The following is a 19,648-nucleotide window of genomic DNA, read 5'->3' as shown; positions in this document are numbered from 1 at the left end:
CTATGATCTGTGTTCTCTCCCTGCCGTTCTCTGTACCGTTCTATGTTCAGTGTTCTAACTCTGTCGGTGTCTGCACCATTCTATGTTCTGTGTTCTCACACTGTCGGACTCTGTACCGTTCTGTGTCCTGTGTTCTCACTCTGTCGGTCTCTGTACCGTTCTATGATCTGTGTTCTAACTCTGTCGGTGTCTGTACAGTTCTATGATCTGTGTTCTCACTCTATCGGTCTCTGTACCGTTCTATGATCTGTGTTCTAACTCTGTCGGTGTCTGTACAGTTCTATGTTCTGTGTTCTCACTCTGTCGGTCTCTCTCCCGTTCTATGTTCTGTGTTCTCACACTGTCGGACTGTGTACCAATCTATGTCCTGTGTTCTCACTGTGTCGGTGTCTGTACCGTTCTGTGTTCTGTGTTCTAACTCTGTCGGTGTCTGTACCGTTCTGTGTTCTGTGTTCTAACTCTATCGGTGTCTGTACCGTTCTATGTTCTGTGTTCTCACTTTGTTGGTCTCTGTACCGTTCCATGTTCCTTTTTCTCACTCTGTGGGTCTCGGTACCGTTCTATGTTCTGTGTTCTCACTCTTTCGGTCTGTGTACCTTTCTATGTTCTGTGTCTCACTCCGTCGGACTCTGTACCGTTCTCTGTTCTGTATTCTCAGTCTCTCGGTCTGTGTATCGTTCTATGTTCTGTGTTCTCACTCTGTCGGTGTCTGTACCGTTCTATGATCTGTGTTCTCACTCTGTCGTTCCCTGTACCATTCTGTGTTCTCTGTTCTCACTCTGTCGGTCTCTGTACCGTTCTATGTTCTGTGTTCTCACTATGTCTTTCTCTGTACCATTCTACGTTCTGTATTCTCACTCTGTTCGTCTCTGTACTGTTCTATGTTCTGGGTTCTCACTCTGTCGGTCTCTGTACCGGTCTATGTTCTGTGTTCTCACTCTGTCGGTCTCTGTACTGTTCTATGTTCTGTGTTCTCCCTCTGTCGGTCTCTGTACCATTCTATGTTCTGTGTTCTCACACTGTTGATCTCTGTACCGATCTATATCCTGTGTTCTCACTCTGTCGATGTCTGTACCATTCTATGTTCTGTGTTCTCACTCTGTCGGTCTCTGTACCGTTCTGTGTTCTGTATTCTCACTCTGTCGGTGTCTGTACCGTTCGTGTTCTGTGTTCTAACTCTGTCGGTGTCTGTACCGTTCTATGTTCTGTGTTCTCACTCTGTCGGTCTCTGTACTGTTCCAAGATCTGTGTTTTCACTCTGTACGTCTCTGTACCATTCTATGTTCTGCGTTCTTACTCTGTCGTTGCCTGTACCGTTCTATGATCTGTGTTCTCAGTCTGTACGTCTCTATACCGTTCTATGTTCTGTGTTCTCACTCTGTCGGTGTCTGTACTGTTCTATGAAATGTGTTCTCACTCTTTCGGTGTCTGTACTGCTCTATGTTCTGTGTTCTCACTCTGTCGGTGTCTGTACCGTTCTATGTTCTGTGTTCTCACTGTGTTGGTCTCTGTACCGTTCCATGTTCTTTTTTCTCACTCTGTGGGTCTCTGTACCGTTCTATGTTCTGTGTTCTCACTCTGTCGGTCTCTGTCCCGTTCTATGTTCTGTGTTCTCACACTGTCGGACTGTGTACCGATCTATGTCCTGTGTTCTCACTGTGTCGGTCTCTGTACCGTTCTATGATCTGTGTTCTCATTCTGTCGGTCTCTGTACCGTTCTATGTTCTGTGTTCTCACTCTGGCGGTCTCTGTACCGTTCTATGTTCTGTGTTCTCAATATGTCGGTCTGTGTACCGTTCTATGACCTGTGTCCTCACTCTGTCGGTGTCTGTAGTGTTCTATGTTCTGCCTTCTCACTCTGTCGGTCTCTGTACCATTCTATGTTCTGTGTTCTCACACTGTCGGACTCTGTACCATTCTATGTTCTGTGTTCTCACTCTGTCGATCTCTGTACTGTTCAATGTTCTGTGTTCTCACTCTGACGGTCTCTGTACCGTTCTATGTTCTGTGTTCTCACTCTGTCGGTCTCTGTACCGTTCTATGATCTGTGTTCTAACTCTGTCGGTGTCTGTACAGTTCTATGATCTGTGTTCTCACTCTATTGGTCTCTGTACCGTTCTATGATCTGTGTTCTAACTCTGTCGGTGTCTGTACAGTTCTATGTTCTGTGTTCTCACTCTGTCTCTCTCCCGTTCTATGTTCTGTGTTCTCACACTGTCGGACTGTGTACTGATCTATGTCCTGTGTTCTCACTGTGTCGGTCTGTGTACCGTTCTATGATCTGTGTTCTCACTCTGTCGGTCTCTGTACCGTTCTCTGTTCTGTGTTCTAACTGTGTCCGTGTCCGTATTGTTCTATGATCTGTATTCTCACACAGACGGTCTGTGTACCGTTCTATATTCTGTGTTCTCACTTTGTCGGTCTCTGTACCATTCTATGTTCTTTGATCTCACACTGTCGGACTCTGTACCGATCTATGTTCTGTGTTCTCACTCTGTCGGTCTCTGTACTGTTCTATGATATGTCTTCTCACTCTTTCGGTCTGTGTACTGTTCGATGTTCTGTGTTCTCACTCTGTCGGTCTCTGTACCGTTCTATGTTCTCTGTTCTCACTCTGTCTGTCTCTGTACTGTTCTATGTTCTGTGTTCTCACTCTTTCGGTCTCTGTACTGTTCGATGTTCTGTGTTCTCACTCTGTCGGTCTCTGTACCGTTCTATGTTCTGTGTTCTCACTCTGTCAGTCTCTGTACCGTTCTGTGTTCTGTGTTCTCACTTTGTCGGTCTCTGTATGTTCTGTGTTCTGTGTTCTCACTCTGTCGGACTCTGTACCGTTCTATGTTCTGTATTCTCACTCTGTCGGTGTCTGTACCGTTCTGTGTTCTGTGTTCTAACTCTGTCGGTGTCTGTACCGTTCTGTGTTCTGTGTTCTAACTCTATCGGTGTCTGTACCGTTCTATGTTCTGTGTTCTCACTTTGTTGGTCTCTGAACCGTTCCATGTTCTTTTTTCTCACTCTGTGGGTCTCGGTACCGTTCTATGTTCTGTGGTCTCACTCTTTCGGTCTGTGTACCTTTCTATGTTCTGTGTCTCACTCCGTCGGACTCTGTACCGTTCTCTGTTCTGTATTCTCAGTCTCTCGGTCTGTGTACCGTTCTATGTTCTGTGTTCTCACTCTGTCGGTGTCTGTACCATTCTATGATCTGTGTTCTCACTCTGTCGTTCTCTGTACCATTCTATGTTCTGTGTTCTCACTCTGTCGGTCTCTGTACCGTTCTATGTTCTGTGTTCTCACTATGTCTGTCTCTGTACCATTCTACGTTCTGTGTTCTCATTCTGTTCGTCTCTGTACTGTTCTATGTTCTGGGTTCTCACTCTGTCGGTCTCTGTACCGGTTTATGTTCTGTGTTCTCACTCTGTCGGTCTCTGTACTGTTCTATGTTCTGTGTTCTCCCTCTGTCGGTCTCTGTACCATTCTATGTTCTGTGTTCTCACACTGTTGATCTCTGTACCGATCTATATCCTGTGTTCTCACTCTGTCGATGTCTGTACCATTCTATGTTCTGTGTTCTCACTCTGTCGGTCTCTGTACCGTTCTGTGTTCTGTATTCTCACTCTGTCGGTGTCTGTACCGTTCGTGTTCTGTGTTCTAACTCTGTCGGTGTCTGTACCGTTCTATGTTCTGTGTTCTCACTCTGTCGGTCTCTGTACTGTTCCAAGATCTGTGTTTTCACTCTGTACGTCTCTGTACCGTTCTATGTTCGGTGTTCTCACTCTGTCGTTGCCTGTACTGTTCTATGATCTGTGTTCTCAGTCTCTACGTCTCTGTACCGTTCTATGTTCTGTGTTCTCACTCTGTCGGTGTCTGTACCGTTCTATGTTCTGTGTTCTCACTTTGTTGGTCTCTGTACCGTTCCATGTTCTTTTTTCTCACTCTGTGGGTCTCTGTACCACTCTATGTTCTGTGTTCTCACTCTGTCGGTCTCTGTCCCGTTCTATGTTCTGTGTTCTCACACTGTCGGACTGTGTACCGATCTATGTCCTGTGTTCTCACTGTGTCGGTCTCTGTACCGTTCTGTGATCTGTGTTCTCATTCTGTCGGTCTCTGTACCGTTCTGTGTTCTGTGTTCTCACTCTGTCGGTCTCTGTACCGTTCTATGTTCTGTGTTCTCAATATGTCGGTCTGTGTACCGTTCTATGACCTGTGTCCTCACTCTGTCAGTGTCTGTACTGTTCTATGTTCTGCCTTCTCACTCTGTCGGTCTCTGTACCATTCTACGTTCTGTGTTCTCACACTGTCGGTCTCTGTACCATTCTATGTTCTGTGTTCTCACACTGTCGGACTCTGTACCGATCTATGTCCTGTGTTCTCACTCTGTCGATGTCTGTACCATTCTATGTTCTGTGTTCTCACTCTGTCGGTCTCTGTACCGTTCTGTGTTCTGTATTCTCACTCTGTCGGTGTCTGTACCGTTCGTGTTCTGTGTTCTAACTCTGTCGGTGTCTGTAACGTTCTATGTTCTGTGTTCTCACTCTGTCGGTCTCTGTACTGTTCCAAGATCTGTGTTTTCACTCTGTACGTCTCTGTACCGTTCTATGTTCTGTGTTCTCACTCTGTCGTTGCCTGTACCGTTCTATGATCTGTGTTCTCAGTCTCTACGTCTCTGTACCGTTCTATGTTCTGTGTTCTCACTCTGTCGGTGTCTGTACTGTTCTATGAAATGTGTTCTCACTCTTTCGGTCTCTGTACTGCTCTATGTTCTGTGTTCTCACTCTGTCGGTGTCTGTACCGTTCTGTCATGTGTGTTCTCACTCTGTTGGTCTCTGTACTGTTCTATGTTCTGTGTTCTCACTCTCTCCGTCTCTGTACTGTTGTATGCTCTGTGTTCTCACTCTGTCCGTCTCTGTACTGGTTCATGTTCTGTGTTCTCACTCTGACGGTCTCTGTACCGTTCTATGTTCTGTGTTCTTACTCTGTCGGTCTCTGTACCGTTCTATGATCTGTGTTCTAACTCTGTCGGTCTCTGTACTGTTCTATGATATGTGTTCTCATTCTTTCGGTCTGTGTACCGTTCTATGTTCTGTGTTCTCACTCTGTCGGTGTCTGTACCGTTCTATGTTCTGTGTTCTCACTTTGTTGGTCTCTGTACCGTTCCATGTTCTTTTTTCTCACTCTGTGGGTCTCTGTACCATTCTATGTTCTGTGTTCTCACACTGTCGGACTGTGTACCGATCTATGTCCTGTGTTCTCACTGTGTCGGTCTCTGTACCGTTCTGTGATCTGTGTTCTCATTCTGTCGGTCTCTGTACCGTTCTGTGTTCTGTGTTCTCACTCTGTCGGTCTCTGTACCGTTCTATGTTCTGTGTTCTCAATATGTCGGTCTGTGTACCGTTCTATGACCTGTGTCCTCACTCTGTCGGTGTCTGTACTGTTCTATGTTCTGCCTTCTCACTCTGTCGGTCTCTGTACCATTCTATGTTCTGTGTTCTCACACTGTCGGTCTCTGTACCATTCTACGTTCTGTGTTCTCACACTGTCGGACTCTGTACCGATCTATGTCCTGTGTTCTCACTCTGTCGATGTCTGTACCGTTCTATGTTCTGTGTTCTCACTCTGTCGGTCTCTGTACCGTTCCATGTTCTGGGTTCTCACTCTGTCGGTCTCTGTACCGGTTTATGTTCTGTGTTCTCACTCTGTCGGTCTCTGTACTGTTCTATGTTCTGTGTTCTCCCTCTGTCGGTCTCTGTACCATTCTATGTTCTGTGTTCCCACACTGTTGATCTCTGTACCGATCTATATCCTGTGTTCTTACTCTGTCGATGTCTGTACCGTTCTATGTTCTGTGTTCTCACTTTGTTGGTCTCTGTACCGTTCCATGTTCTTTTTTCTCACTCTGTGGGTCTCTGTACAATTCTATGTTCTGTGTTCTCACACTGTCGGACTGTGTACCGATCTATGTCCTGTGTTCTCACTGTGTCGGTCTCTGTACCGTTCTGTGATCTGTGTTCTCATTCTGTCGGTCTCTGTACCGTTCTGTGTTCTGTGTTCTCACTCTGTCGGTCTCTGTACCGTTCTATGTTCTGTGTTCTCAATATGTCGGTCTGTGTACCGTTCTATGACCTGTGTCCTCACTCTGTCGGTGTCTGTACTGTTCTATGTTCTGCCTTCTCACTCTGTCGGTCTCTGTACCATTCTATGTTCTGTGTTCTCACACTGTCGGTCTCTGTACCATTCTATGTTCTGTGTTCTCACACTGTCGGACTCTGTACCGATCTATGTCCTGTGTTCTCACTCTGTCGATGTCTGTACCGTTCTATGTTCTGTGTTCTCACTCTGTCGGTCTCTGTACCGTTCCATGTTCTGTGTTCTCACTCTGTCGGTGTCTCTACCGTTCTATGTTCTGTGTTCTCACTCGGTCGGTCTCTGTACCGTTCTATGTTCTGTGTTCTCACTCTTTCGGTCTCTGTACTGTTCTATGTTCTGTGTTCTCACTCTGTCGGTCTCTGTACCATTCTATCTTCTGTGTTCTCACTCTGTCGGTCTCTGTACTGTTCTATGTTCTGTGTTCTCACTCTGTCGGTCTCTGTACCATTCTATCTTCTGTGTTCTCACTCTGTCGGTCTCTGTACCATTCTATGTTCTGTGTTCTCACTCTGTCGGTCTCTGTACCGTTCTATTTTCTTTGTTCTCACTCTGTTAGTCTCTGTTCCGTTCTATGATCTGTGTTCTCTCCCTGCCGTTCTCTGTACCGTTCTATGTTCAGTGTTCTAACTCTGTCGGTGTCTGTACCATTCTATGTTCTGTGTTCTCACACTGTCGGACTCTGTACCATTCTACGTTCTGTGTTCTCACTCTGTTCGTCTCTGTACTGTTCTATGTTCTGGGTTCTCACTCTGTCGGTCTCTGTACCATTCTATGTTCTCTGTTCTCACTCTGTCGGTCTCTGTACCGTTCTATGTTCTGTGTTCTCACTATGTCTGTCTCTGTACCATTCTACGTTCTGTGTTCTCACTCTGTTCGTCTCTGTACTGTTCTATGTTCTGGGTTCTCACTCTGTCGGTCTCTGTACCGGTCTATGTTCTGTGTTCTCACTCTGTCGGTCTCTGTACTGTTCTATGTTCTGTGTTCTCCCTCTGTCGGTCTCTGTACCATTCTATGTTCTGTGTTCTCACACTGTTGATCTCTGTACCGATCTATATCCTGTGTTCTCACTCTGTCGATGTCTGTACCATTCTATGTTCTGTGTTCTCACTCTGTCGGTCTCTGTACCGTTCTGTGTTCTGTATTCTCACTATGTCGGTGTCTGTACCGTTCGTGTTCTGTGTTCTAACTCTGTCGGTGTCTGTACCGTTCTATGTTCTGTGTTCTCACTCTGTCGGTCTCTGTACTGTTCCAAGATCTGTGTTTTCACTCTGTACGTCTCTGTACCGTTCTATGTTCTGCGTTCTTACTCTGTCGTTGCCTGTACCGTTCTATGATCTGTGTTCTCAGTCTGTACGTCTCTGTACCGTTCTATGTTCTGTGTTCTCACTCTGTCGGTGTCTGTACTGTTCTATGAAATGTGTTCTCACTCTTTCGGTGTCTGTACTGCTCTATGTTCTGTGTTCTCACTCTGTCGGTGTCTGTACCGTTCTATGATGTGTGTTCTCACTCTGTTGGTCTCTGTACTGTTCTATGTTCTGTGTTCTCACTCTCTCCGTCTCTGTACTGTTGTATGCTCTGTGTTCTCACTCTGTCCGTCTCTGTACTGGTTCATGTTCTGTGTTCTCACTCTGACGGTCTCTGTACCGTTCTATGTTCTCTGTTCTCACTCTGTCGGTCTCTGTACCGTTCTATGATCTGTGTTCTAACTCTGTCGGTCTCTGTACTGTTCTATGATATGTGTTCTCACTCTTTCGGTCTGTGTACCGTTCTATGTTCTGTGTTCTCACTCTGTCGGTGTCTGTACCGTTCTATGTTCTGTGTTCTCACTGTGTTGGTCTCTGTACCGTTCCATGTTCTTTTTTCTCACTCTGTGGGTCTCTGTACCGTTCTATGTTCTGTGTTCTCACTCTGTCGCTCTCTGTCCCGTTCTATGTTCTGTGTTCTCACACTGTCGGACTGTGTACCGATCTATGTCCTGTGTTCTCACTGTGTCGGTCTCTGTACCGTTCTATGATCTGTGTTCTCATTCTATCGGTCTCTGTACCGTTCTATGTTCTGTGTTCTCACTCTGGCGGTCTCTGTACCGTTCTATGTTCTGTGTTCTCAATATGTCGGTCTGTGTACCGTTCTATGACCTGTGTCCTCACTCTGTCGGTGTCTGTAGTGTTCTATGTTCTGCCTTCTCACTCTGTCGGTCTCTGTACCATTCTATGTTCTGTGTTCTCACACTGTCGGACTCTGTACCATTCTATGTTCTGTGTTCTCACTCTGTCGATCTCTGTACTGTTCAATGTTCTGTGTTCTCACTCTGACGGTCTCTGTACCGTTCTATGTTCTGTGTTCTCACTCTGTCGGTCTCTGTACCGTTCTATGATCTGTGTTCTAACTCTGTCAGTGTCTGTACAGTTCTATGATCTGTGTTCTCACTCTATTGGTCTCTGTACCGTTCTATGATCTGTGTTCTAACTCTGTCGGTGTCTGTACAGTTCTATGTTCTGTGTTCTCACTCTGTCTCTCTCCCGTTCTATGTTCTGTGTTCTCACACTGTCGGACTGTGTACCGATCTATGTCCTGTGTTCTCACTGTGTCGGTCTCTGTACCGTTCTATGATCTGTGTTCTCACTCTGTCGGTCTCTGTACCGTTCTCTGTTCTGTGTTCTAACTGTGTCCGTGTCCGTATTGTTCTATGATCTGTATTCTCACACAGACGGTCTGTGTACCGTTCTATGTTCTGTGTTCTCACTTTGTCGGTCTCTGTACCATTCTATGATCTTTGATCTCACACTGTCGGACTCTGTACCGATCTATGTTCTGTGTTCTCACTCTGTCGGTCTCTGTACTGTTCTATGATATGTGTTCTCACTCTTTCAGTCTGTGTACCGTTCTATGTTCTGTGTTCTCACTCTGTCGGTCTCTGTTCCGATCTATGTTCTGTGTTCTCACTCTGTCGGTCTCTGTACCGTTCTGTGTTCTGTGTTCTAACTCTGTCGGTGTCTGTACTGTTCTATGATCTGTTTTCTCACTCTTTCGGTCACCGTACTGTTCTATGTTCTGTCTTCTCACTCTTTCGGTCTGTGTACTGTTCGATGTTCTGTGTTCTCACTCTGTCGGTCTCTGTACCGTTCTATGTTCTCTGTTCTCACTCTGTCAGTCTCTGTACTGTTCTATGTTCTGTGTTCTCACTCTTTCGGTCTCTGTACTGTTCGATGTTCTGTGTTCTCACTCTGTCGGTCTCTGTACCGTTTTATGTTCTGTGTTCTCACTCTGTCAGTCTCTGTACCGTTCTGTGTTCTGTGTTCTCACTTTGTCGGTCTCTGTATGTTCTGTGTTCTGTGTTCTCACTCTGTCGGACTCTGTACCGTTCTATGTTCTGTATTCTCACTCTGTCGGTGTCTGTACCGTTCTGTGTTCTGTGTTCTAACTCTGTCGGTGTCTGTACCGTTCTGTGTTCTGTGTTCTAACTCTATCGGTGTCTGTACCGTTCTATGTTCTGTGTTCTCACTTTGTTGGTCTCTGTACCGTTCCATATTCTTTTTTCTCACTCTGTGGGTCTCGGTACCGTTCTATGTTCTGTGTTCTCACTCTTTCGGTCTGCGTACCTTTCTATGTTCTGTGTCTCACTCCGTCGGACTCTGTACCGTTCTCTGTTCTGTATTCTCAGTCTCTCGGTCTGTGTACCGTTCTATGTTCTGTGTTCTCACTCTGTCGGTGTCTGTACCATTCTATGATCTGTGTTCTCACTCTGTCGTTCTCTGTACCATTCTATGTTCTGTGTTCTCACTCTGTCGGTCTCTGTACCGTTCTATGTTCTGTGTTCTCACTATGTCTGTCTCTGTACCATTCTACGTTCTGTGTTCTCATTCTGTTCGTCTCTGTACTGTTCTATGTTCTGTGTTCTCACACTGTCGGACTCTGTACCATTCTATGTTCTGTGTTCTCACTCTGTCGATCTCTGTACTGTTCAATGTTCTGTGTTCTCACTCTGACGGTCTCTGTACCGTTCTATGATCTGTGTTCTAACTCTGTCGGTGTCTGTACAGTTCTATGATCTGTGTTCTCACTCTATCGGTCTCTGTACCGTTCTTTGATCTGTGTTCTAACTCTGTCGGTGTCTGTACAGTTCTATGTTCTGTGTTCTCACTCTGTCTCTCTCCCGTTCTATGTTCTGTGTTCTCACACTGTCGGACTGTGTACCGATCTATGTCCTGTGTTCTCACTGTGTCGGTCTCTGTACCGTTCTATGATTTGTGTTCTCACTCTGTCGGTCTCTGTACCGTTCTCTGTTCTGTGTTCTAACTGTGTCCGTGTCCGTATTGTTCTATGATCTGTATTCTCACACAGACGGTCTGTGTACCGTTCTATGTTCTGTGTTCTCACTTTGTCGGTCTCTGTACCATTCTATGTTCTTTGTTCTCACACTGTCAGACTCTGTACCGATCTATGTTCTGTGTTCTCACTCTGTCGGTCTCTGTACTGTTCTATGATATGTGTTCTCACTCTTTCAGTCTGTGTACCGTTCTATGTTCTTTTTTCTCACTCTGTCGGTCTCTGTCCCGTTCTATGTTCTGTGTTCTCACACTGTCGGTCTCTGTACCGTTCTATGTTCTGTGTTCTCAATATGTCGGTCTGTGTACCGTTCTATGACCTGTGTCCTCACTCTGTCGGTGTCTGTACTGTTCTATGTTCTGCCTTCTCACTCTGTCGGTCTCTGTACCATTCTATGTTCTGTGTTCTCACACTGTCGGTCTCTGCACCATTCTATGTTCTGTGTTCTCACACTGTCGGACTCTGTACCGATCTATGTCCTGTGTTCTCACTCTGTCGATGTCTGTACCGTTCTATGTTCTGTGTTCTCACTCTGTCGGTCTCTGTACCGTTCTATGTTCTGTGTTCTCACTCTGTCGGTGTCTCTACCATTCTATGTTCTGTGTTCTCACTCGGTCGGTCTCTGTACCGTTCTATGTTCTGTGTTCTCACTCTTTCGGTCTCTGTACTGTTCTATGTTCTGTGTTGTCACTCTGTCGGTCTCTGTACCGTTCTATTTTCTTTGTTCTCATTCTGTTAGTCTCTGTTCCGTTCTATGATCTGTGTTCTAACTCTGTCGGTGTCTGTACAGTTCTATGATCTGTGTTCTCACTCTATCGGTCTCTGTACCGTTCTATGATCTGTGTTCTAACTCTGTCAGTGTCTGTACAGTTCTATGTTCTGTGTTCTCACTCTGTCTCTGTCCCGTTCTATGTTCTGTGTTCTCACACTGTCGGACTATGTACCGATCTATGTCCTGTGTTCTCACTGTGTCGGTCTCTGTACCGTTCTATGATCTGTGTTCTCACTCTGTCGGTCTCTGTACCGTTCTCTGTTCTGTGTTCTAACTGTGTCCGTGTCCGTATTGTTCTATGATCTGTATTCTCACACAGACGGTCTGTGTACCGTTCTATTTTCTGTGTTCTCACTCTGTCGGTCTCTGAACCATTCTATGTTCTTTGTTCTCACACTGTCGGACTCTGTACCGATCTATGATATGTGTTCTCACTCTGTCGGTCTCTGTACTGTTCTATGATATGTGTTCTCACTCTTTCGGTCTGTGTACCGTTCTATGTTCTGTGTTCTCACTCTGTCGGTGTCTGTACCGTTCTATGTTCGGTGTTCTCACTTTGTTGGTCTCTGTACCGTTCCATGTTCTTTTTTCTCACTCTGTGGGTCTCTGTACCGTTCTATGATCTGTGTTCTCATTCTCTCGGTCTCTGTACCGTTCTATGTTCTGTGTTCTCACTCTGTCGGTCTCTGTACCGTTCTATGTTCTGTGTTCTCAATATGTCGGTCTGTGTACCGTTCTATGACCTGTGTCCTCACTCTGTCGGTGTCTGTACTGTTCTATGTTCTGCCTTCTCACTCTGTCGGTCTCTGTACCATTCTATGTTCTGTGTTCTCACACTGTCGGACTCTGTACCGATCTATGTCCTGTGTTCTCACTCTGTCGATGTCTGTACCGTTCTATGTTCTGTGTTCTCACACTGTCGGTGTCTCTACCGTTCTATGTTCTGTGTTCTCACTCGGTCGGTCTCTGTACTGTTCTATTTTCTGTGTTCTCACTCTTTCGGTCTCTGTACTGTTCTATGTTCTGTGTTCTCAATCTGTCGGTCACTGTACCGTTCTATCTTCTGTGTTCTCACTCTGTCGGTCTCTGTACCGTTCTATGTTCTGTGTTCTCACTCTGTCGGTCTCTGTACCGTTCTATTTTCTTTGTTCTCACTCTGTTAGTCTCTGTTCCGTTCTATGATCTGTGTTCTCTCCCTGCCGTTCTCTGTACCGTTCTATGTTCAGTGTTCTAACTCTGTCGGTGTCTGTACCATTCTATGTTCTGTGTTCTCACACTGTCGGACTCTGTACCGATCTATGTTCTGTGTTCTCACTCTGTTGGTGTCTGTACTGTTCTGTGATCTGTGTTCTCACTCTGTCGGTCTCTGTACCATTCTATGTTCTGTGTTCTCACTCTGTCGATCTCTGTACTGTTCAATGTTCTGTGTTCTCACTCTGACGGTCTCTGTACCGTTCTATGTTCTGTGTTCTCACTCTGTCGGTCTCTGTACCGCTCTATGATCTGTGTTCTAACTCTGTCGGTGTCTGTACAATTCTATGATCTGTGTTCTCACTCTATCGGTCTCTGTACCGTTCTATGATCTGTGTTCTCACTATGTCGGTCTCTGTACCATTCTACGTTCTGTGTTCTCACTCTGTTCGTCTCTGTACTGTTCTATGTTCTGTGTTCTCACTCTGTCGGTCTCTGTACCATTCTATGTTCTGTGTTCTCACACTGTTGCTCTTTGTACCGATCTATGTCCTGTGTTCTCACTCTGTCGATGTCTGTACCATTCTATGTTCTGTGTTCTCACTCTGTCGGTCTCTGTACCGTTCTGTGTTCTGTATTCTCACTCTGTCGGTGTCTGTACCGTTCGTGTTCTGTGTTCTAACTCTGTCGGTGTCTCTACCGTTCTATGTTCTGTGTTCTCACTCTGTCGGTCTCTGTACTGTTCCAAAATCTGTGTTTTCACTCTGTACGTCTCTGTACCGTTCTATGTCCTGTGTTCTCACTGTGTCGGTCTGTGTACCGTTCTATGACCAGTGTCCTCACTCTGTCGGTGTCTGTACTGTTCTATGTTCTGCCTTCTCACTCTGTCGGTCTCTGTACCATTCTATGTTCTGCGTTCTCACACTGTCGGTCTCTGTACCATTCTATGTTCTGTGTTCTCACACTGTCGGACTCTGTACCGTTCTGTGTTCTGTGTTCTCACACTGTCAGTCTCTGTACCGTTCTATGTTCTGTGTTCTCACTATGTCGGTCTCTGTACCATTCTACGTTCTGTGTTCTCACTCTCTTCGTCCCTGTACTGTTCTATGTTCTGGGTTCTCACTCTGTCGGTCTCTGTACCGGTTTATGTTCTGTGTTCTCACTCTGTCGGTCTCTGTACTGTTCTGTGTTCTGTGTTCTCCCTCTGTCGGTCTCTGTACCATTCTATGTTCTGTGTTCTCACACTGTTGATCTCTGTACCGATCTATGTCCTGTGTTCTCACTCTGTCGATGTCTGTACCATTCTATGTTCTGTGTTCTCACTCTGTCGGTCTCTGTACCGTTCTGTGTTCTGTATTCTCACTCTGTCGGTGTCTGTACCGTTCGTGTTCTGTGTTCTAACTCTGTCGGTGTCTGTACCGTTCTATGTTCTGTGTTCTCACTCTGTCGGTGTCTGTACTGTTCCAAGATCTGTGTTTTCACTCTGTACGTCTCCGTACCGTTCTATGTTCTGTGTTCTCACTCTGTCGTTGCCTGTACCGTTCTATGATCTGTGTTCTCAGTCTGTACGTCTCTGTACCGTTCTATGTTCTGTGTTCTCACTCTGTCGGTGTCTGTACTGTTCTATGGAATGTGTTCTCACTCTTTCGGTCTCTGTACTGCTCTGTGTTCTGTGTTCTCATTCTGTCGGTGTCTGTACTGTTCTATGATGTGTGTTCTCACTCTGTTGGTCTCTGTATTGTTCTATGTTCTGTGTTCTCACTCTCTCCGTCTCTGTACTGTTGTATGCTCTGTGTTCTCACTCTGTCCGTCTCTGTACTGGTTCATGTTCTGTGTTCTCACTCTGACGGTCTCTGTACCGTTCTATGATCTGTGTTCTAACTCTGTCGGTGTCTGTTCAGTTCTATGATCTGTGTTCTCACTCTATCGGTCTGTGTACCGTTCTATGATCTGTGTTCTCACTCTTTCGGTGTCTGTACAGTTCTATGTTCTGTGTTCTCACTCTGTCGGTCTCTGTCCCGTTCTATGTTCTGTGTTCTCACACTGTCGGACTGTGTACCGATCTATGTCCTGTGTTCTCACTATGTCGGTCTCTGTACCGTTCTATGATCTGTGTTCTCACTCTGTTGGTCTCTGTACCGTTCTCTGTTCTGTGTTCTAACTGTGTCCGTGACCGTATTATTCTATGATCTGTGTTCTCACGCAGACGGTCTGTGTACCGTTCTATGTTCTGTGTTCTCACTCTGTCGGTCTCTGAACCATTCTATGTTCTTTGTTCTCACACTGTCGGACTCTGTACCGATCTATGATATGTGTTCTCACTCTGTCGGTCTCTGTACTGTTCTATGATATGTGTTCTCACTCTTTCGGTCTGTGTACCGTTCTATGTTCTGTGTTCTCACACTGTCGGACTCTGTACCGATCTATGTTCTGTGTTCTCACTCTGTTGCTGTCTGTACTGTTCTGTGATCTGTGTTCTCACTCTGTCGGTCTCTGTACCATTCTATGTTCTGTGTTCTCACTCTGTCGGTCTCTGTACCGTTCTATGTTCTGTGTTCTCACTCTGTTGGTCTCTGTACCGCTCTATGATCTGTGTTCTAACTCTGTCGGTGTCTGTACAATTCTATGATCTGTGTTCTCACTCTATCGGTCTCTGTACCGTTCTATGATCTGTGTTCTAACTCTGTCGGTGTCTGTACAGTTCTATGTTCTGTGTTCTCACACTGTCGGACTGTGTTCCGATCTATGTCCTGTGTTCTCACTGTGTCGGTCTCTGTACCGTACTATGATCTGTGTTCTCACTCTGTCGGTCTCTGTACCGTTCTCTGTTCTTTGTTCTAACTGTGTCCGTGTCCGTATTGTTCTATGATCTGTATTCTCACACAGACGGTCTGTGTACCGTTCTATGTTCTGTGTTCTCACTCTGTCGGTCTCTGTACCATTCTATGTTCTTTGTTCTCACACTGTCGGACTCTGTACCTATCTATGTTCTGTGTTCTCACTCTGTCGGTCTCTGTACTGTTCTATGATATGTGTTCTCACTCTTTCGGTCTGTGTACCGTTCTATGTTCTGTGTTCTCACTCTGTCGGTCTCTGTTCCGATCTATGTTCTGTGTTCTCACTCTGTCGGTCTCTGTTCCGATCTATGTTCTGTGTTCTCACTCTGTCGGTCTCTGTACCGTTCTGTGTTCTGTGTTCTAACTCTGTCGGTGTCTGTACTGTTCTATGATCTGTTTTCTCACTCTTTCGGTCACCGTACTGTTCTATGTTCTGTGTTCTCACTCTTTCGGTCTCTGTACTGTTCGATGTTCTGTGTTCTCACTCTGTCGGTCTCTGTCCCGTTCTATGTTCTGTGTTCTCACTCTGTCAGTCTCTGTACTGTTCTATGTCCTGTGTTCTCACTCTTTCGATCTCTGTACTGTTCGATGTTCTGTGTTCTCACTCTGTCGGTCTCTGTACCGTTCTATGTTCTGTGTTCTCACTCTGTCAGTCTCTGTACCGTTCTATGTTCTGTGTTCTCACTTTGTCGGTCTCTGTACTGTTCTATGTTCTGTGTTCTCACTCTTTCGGTCTCTGTACTGTTCTGTGTTCTGTGTTCTCACTCTGTCGGACTCTGTACCGTTCTATGTTCTGTATTCTCACTCTGTCGGTGTCTGTACCGTTCTGTGTTCTGTGTTCTAACTCTGTCGGTGTCTGTACCGTTCTGTGTTCTGTGTTCTAACTCTGTCGGTGTCTGTACCGTTCTATGTTCTCTGTTCTCACTTTGTTGGTCTCTGTACCGTTCCATGTTCTTTTTTCTCACTCTGTGGGTCTCTGTACCGTTCTATGTTCTGTGTTCTCACTCTTTCGGTCTGTGTACCTTTCTATGTTCTGTGTCTCACTCCGTCGGACTCTGTACCGTTCTCTGTTCTGTATTCTCAGTCTGTTGGTCTGTGTACCGTTCTATGTTCTGTGTTCTCACTCTGTCGGTGTCTGTACCGTTCTATGATCTGTGTTCTCACTCTGTCGTTCTCTGTACCATTCTATGTTCTGTGTTCTCACTCTGTCGGTCTCTGTACCGTTCTATGTTCTGTGTTCTCACTATGTCGGTCTCTGTACCATTCTACGTTCTGTGTTCTCACTCTGTTCGTCTCTGTACTGTTCTATGTTCTGGGTTCTCACTCTGTCGGTCTCTGTACCATTCTATGTTCTGTGTTCTCACACTGTTGATCTCTGTACCGATCTATGTACTGTGTTCTCACTCTGTCGATGTCTGTACCATTCTATGTTCTGTGTTCTCACTCTGTCGGTCTCTGTACCGTTCTGTGTTCTGTATTCTCACTCTGTCGGTGTCTGTACCGTTCGTGTTCTGTGTTCTAACTCTGTCGGTGTCTGTACCGTTCTATGTTCTGTGTTCTCACTCTGTCGGTCTCTGTACTGTTCCAAGATCTGTGTTTTCATTCTGTACGTCTCTGTACCGTTCTATGTTCTGTGTTCTCACTCTGTCGTTGCCTGTACCGTTCTATGATCTGTGTTCTCAGTCTGTACGTCTCTGTACCGTTCTATGTTCTGTGTTCTCACTCTGTCGGTGTCTGTACTGTTCTATGAAATGTGTTCTCACTCTTTCGGTCTCTGTCCTGCTCTATGTTCTGTGTTCTCACTCTGTTGGTGTCTGTACCGTTCTATGATGTGTGTTCTCACTCTGTTTGTCTCTGTACTGGTTCATGTTCTGTGTTCTCACTCTGTCGGTCTCTCTACCATTCTATGTTCTGTGTTCTCACACTGTCGGACTCTGTACCGCTCTATGTCCTGTGTTCTCACTCTGTCGGTGTCTGTACCGTTCTATGTTCTGTGTTCTCACTCTGTCGGTCTCTGTACCGTTCTATGTTCTGTATTCTCACTCTGTCGGTCTCTGTACCGTTCTATGATCTGTATTCTCACTCTGTCGGTCTCTGTACCGTTCTATGTTCTGTGTTCTCACTCTGGCTGTCTCTGTACCATACTGTGATCTGTGTTCTCACACTGTCGGACTCTGTACCGATCTGTGTCCTGTGTTCTCACTCTGTCGGTGTCTGTACTGTTCTGTGGTATGTGTTCTAACTGTGTCGTTCTCTGTACTGTTCTGTGTTCTGTGTTCTCACTGTTTCGGTCTCTGTACTGTTCTATGTTCTGTGTTCTTTCTCTGTCGGTCGCTGTACCATTCTATGTTCTGTGTTCTCACTCTGTCAGTCTCTGTACCGTTCTATGTTCTGTGTTCTCACTTTGTCGGTCTCTGTACTGTTCTATGTTCTGTGTTCTCACTCTTTCGGTCTCTGTACTGTTCTGTGTTCTGTGTTCTCACTCTGTCGGACTCTGTACCGTTCTATGTTCTGTATTCTCACTCTGTCGGTGTCTGTACCGTTCTGTGTTCTGTGTTCTAACTCTGTCGGTGTCTGTACCGTTCTGTGTTCTGTGTTCTAACTCTGTCGGTGTCTGTACCGTTCTATGTTCTGTGTTCTCACTTTGTTGGTCTTTGTACCGTTCCATGTTCTTTTTTCTCACTCTGTGGGTCTCTGTACCGTTCTGTGTTCTGTGTTCTCACTCTTTCGGTCTGTGTACCTTTCTATGTTCTGTGTCTCACTCCCTCGGACTCTGTACCGTTCTCTGTTCTGTATTCTCAGTCTGTTGGTCTGTGTACCGTTCTATGTTCTGTGTTCTCACTCTGTCGGTGTCTGTACCGTTCTATGATCTGTGTTCTCACTCTGTCGTTCTCTGTACCATTCTATGTTCTGTGTTCTCACTCTGTCGGTCTCTGTACCGTTCTATGTTCTGTGTTCTCACTATGTCGGTCTCTGTACCATTCTACGTTCTGTGTTCTCACTCTGTTCGTCTCTGTACTGTTCTATGTTCTGGGTTCTCACTCTGTCGGTCTCTGTACCGGTTTATGTTCTGTGTTCTCCCTCTGTCGGTCTCTGTACCATTCTATGTTCTGTGTTCTCACACTGTTGATCTCTGTACCGATCTATGTACTGTGTTCTCACTCTGTCGATGTCTGTACCATTCTATGTTCTGTGTTCTCACTCTGTCGGTCTCTGTACCGTTCTGTGTTCTGTATTCTCACTCTGTCGGTGTCTGTACCGTTCTTGTTCTGTGTTCTAACTCTGTCGGTGTCTGTACCGTTCTATGTTCTGTGTTCTCACTCTGTCGGTCTCTGTACTGTTCCAAGATCTGTGTTTTCATTCTGTATGTCTCTGTACCGTTCTATGTTCTGTGTTCTCACTCTGTCGTTGCCTGTACCGTTCTATGATCTGTGTTCTCAGTCTGTACGTCTCTGTACCGTTCTATGTTCTGTGTTCTCACTCTGGCTGTCTCTGTACCATACTGTGATCTGTGTTCTCATTCTGTCTGTCTCTGTCCCGTTCTATGATCTGTGTTCTAACTCTGTCGGTCTCTGTAGTCTTCCATGTTCTGTGTTCTCACTCTTTCGGGCTCTGTACTGTTCTATGTTCTGTGTTCTCACACTGTCGGACTCTGTACCGATCTGTGTCCTGTGTTCTCACTCTGTCGGTGTCTGTACTGTTCTGTGGTATGTGTTCTAACTGTGTCGTTCTCTGTACTGTTCTGTGTTCTGTGTTCTCACTGTTTCGGTCTCTGTACTGTTCTATGTTCTGTGTTCTTTCTCTGTCGGTCGCTGTACCATTCTATGTTCTGTGTTCTCACTCTGTCTGTCTCTGTACCGTTTTATGTTCTGTTTCTCACTCTGTCGGTCTCTGTACTTTTCTATGTTCTTTCTTCTCACTTGTCGGTCTCTGTACCATTCTCTGTTCTGTGTTCTAACTCTGTCGGTCTCTGTACCGTTCTATGTTCTGTGTTCTCACTCTGTCGGTCTCTGTACCGTTCTATGTTCTGTGTTCTCACTCTGTCGGTCTCTGTACCGTTCTGTGATCTGTGTTCTCACTCTGTCGGTCTCTGTACCGTTTTATATTCTGTGTTCTCACTCTGTTGGTCTCTGTACTATTCTATGTTCTGTGTTCTCACACTGTCGGACTCTTTACCGATCTATGTCCTGTGTTCTCACTCTGTCGGTGTCTGTGCCGTTCTATGTTCTGTGTTCTCACTCTGTTGGTCTCTGCCATTCCTTTGGATTCATCAGCTTCATGGAGATTGCGAGCCTGTCATATGGACAGCAGGTGGTTACCATATCGTACTTTCCTGGTTTGTGTATCACATTGACAGCTGGGACGCAATATCCATCATCGA

The sequence above is a fragment of the Mobula birostris genome, chromosome 22 (genome assembly GCF_030028105.1).
Source record: "Mobula birostris isolate sMobBir1 chromosome 22, sMobBir1.hap1, whole genome shotgun sequence".
Taxonomy (NCBI): Eukaryota; Metazoa; Chordata; class Chondrichthyes; order Myliobatiformes; family Myliobatidae; genus Mobula; species Mobula birostris.
This window is presented reverse-complemented; position numbering follows the sequence as displayed.